Source organism: Onychomys torridus, chromosome 3, assembly GCF_903995425.1.
Source record: "Onychomys torridus chromosome 3, mOncTor1.1, whole genome shotgun sequence".
NCBI classification, from domain to species: domain Eukaryota; kingdom Metazoa; phylum Chordata; class Mammalia; order Rodentia; family Cricetidae; genus Onychomys; species Onychomys torridus.
In genome coordinates, this window is record NC_050445.1 from 93,196,605 (window position 1) to 93,199,430 (window position 2,826).

Below are 2,826 nucleotides of genomic sequence, written 5' to 3' on the forward strand. Positions count from 1 at the left end.
CCATGAAAACAGAAAAGTACCTAAAAGACTACTAAAAAGAATTGGGGGGCTGGAGAGATGGCTCAGAGGTTAAGAGCACCAAATGCTCTTCCAGAGGTCCTGAGTTCAATTGTCAGCACCCACATGATGGATCACAACCATCTGTAACGAGATCTGGTATCCTCTTCTGTATACATAGTAAATGAATAAATATTTATTTGAAAAAATTGGGGACAGCAAGAACCTTGAATGTGCTTCTAAAAATATGCTAGAAGCATTTTCTTTAAGCAGTACAAGAAATGTTCAACCCATGGGATTGCTTTAGTGAGACTTGAATATTACTAGTTTTCTACTTTTGAAAGGCAGATAGATGTCTTAGCCTTCATTTCCTATCTTAAGTTTGTTCCATTTATAAGAAGAAAAGCTGGTAGTTGGGTGACAGCTTCAATATCCAGAGGATACAACCTGAGTAGAGCTGGCCAAAAGATTCATATACTGCCACCAATCATAGGTTAAAGTATCTTACCATTTAATCTTACAAGTGGTTGTTGAGATGAATGCTGGTGAAGTTTACTTCTGCCATCTGACTTCACAGTAATAAATTCTGACTGGCAATGGGCTTACAGGAGTAACTGATGAGCATTTTTAATATAGTTTGTAAATGTACAATTTGGGTTTGGATCCCAGAACGTCATTTTATGATGATGATAATTGTCTTAGAATTCAACTCTTGTTCCATTGATTTTATTGTCGGCTTTTCAAAATTTGTCCAAATCTATGTTTGGTATAGCTGTAATGTTTTTTCTGTAATCCTCAGGAGCTCAGGGTAAGGCATCAGCTTTTCAGTAGTATAACTGTTATTTCCTTGTCTGCTGCAACATCCTGGGTAATAAAAAAGTTCTTTGCAATCCACTATTTTGGAACGACAAAGGGTGGAGGATGACAGAAATAAACAAGCACTAGCCCTCATCTCTTCTTATCATCCATCCAAAATGATGGAGTGATTACAGGTGGGGAACTCTAAGATGACTCCATTTAACTATTGTTTTATTCATACATCATTTTGCTTCATGTTTTGCCTAGTTATGGAATTGAGGTTGAAAGGAATAACCCATAGAGCTGAACTATTATTCATAAAATCATCTTCTGTGCATCTCATCTCCCAGATACTCTCTAGAGCTATTTTCTCTATTTTATCATGGATTTATATAGTAGCATACCCAGTTCCCAGGACTATCCTTGTATTCAGTTTTGGGTCTTGAACAACTGATCTTCCTGCTTTCACCTCCCAAGGACTAGGAACGCAGGTTTATACCAGTATACCCAGCACCCAGGGCTCTGCTCTCCAGTCCTTCTTTAAACAGTGGGTACAGATTCCTTCATCACAATCAGGAATCTATTCCCATCATATTCACCCAACAATCTAAAAGTGAGTAGCTCATGCTATTGTTTCAACTTTCTTACTTTGCCAAGTGAATCCATATTTAGTGCCATTGAAACAAAAACAGGGAATAAATACTAATGAATCCAGTATTTTATTTACAGTTTCCTACCACCTGGTGATCTTTTGAATCTCAACACTACATGCTTTTGCTTCCTATATGAAATGGATCTGGCCCTTCCTATTTTTCTACGTGGACTGACACAGTATTAATTCTTGTCAGTAGAGGGAGCAAGAGAAACACTGCCGAATACTAGGATTTCACTTCCTGGTTTTAGTTTAGACTCTTTAGCACCCACCAATTGGAATGCATGTCCAGAAGCAACACCTACCTGCAGTAGCCTCCATCAGCACCACTGCCTCCATTATTGTGGTTTTGTACCACATGTTTCCTTTGGGACACATTCCTGTGAACCAATCCCACTCACTACTACCCTTCTGGGAGAATGTCTGGTAAATTCCAAAGGGCATGTTTCTGCACAATTGCACAGGCTCTGACACTCGAGGATCCACAGCTTTCTACTCCAACAAGGAAAGGCTGGCTGTCAGATTTGTTTGGTAAGTCAGAAGGGGAGTGTTTTTCTGTGAATGGTCTCTTTGAATAAGATAGTAACTTCTTTTATCTCTACCTGAGACACAGAGAAAGGCTTGCATGTAGTTTTGCACACGAGGGCAGCCCAAGTCTGTCATGGGACAGATCTACATATGATGAGGATGAGATTTCCTAAGAAAAAAGAAGGGTCATCTGGGGAACAGTAGGCAGAACATTCTCAGAGCTCAACAGGACTGTGGATATTTTCACCTGTATCAGTCAAAGCAAAAGGGTCTTGTAATAGAACAATTGATGAGGTTTCCAAGAGGATATGCCATGGAAGTGACACAAAATTAGTCCAAAATTAAAGAATACTCTTGACCTGACATAATGTGATATAACAAAAGACAATCTACTTGCTCCACATTCAGGTGCAACATTGGAGAATATTGTAAGGTATGGAAACTGTAGAAATTAGAAGAATATATTTTGAACATAGTAGATAAAGTTTGTGGGGGGAAGGGACAGCTTCTGGTCAACTGGTTGACAGACACTGAAGAGGGGTGACTAGAGAAGACTAGATTTTCTCTTAACAAAGGAGAAAGGCAGGTAGGTTTTATTGATATTCTTTGGTGGACTAAATTGTGGTCATTCATCGCCAATTTGTCATAGGCACAATTTCAAATGCTTTCCTTATGTGATGAACATCTTGGCCTTGAAGTTTGCAGGCTAATGGGAGATGGTTTAAATGAGGAACTGCTAAGTTACTTGTAGTCATGCTTAAACATCATGGTCTAATGATTTGTTTGGGGTTTTATGAAAAGACTGAGTGATTGCAGGCACTTGAGCTTCTGATTTCTCTCCTTAAAAGTAG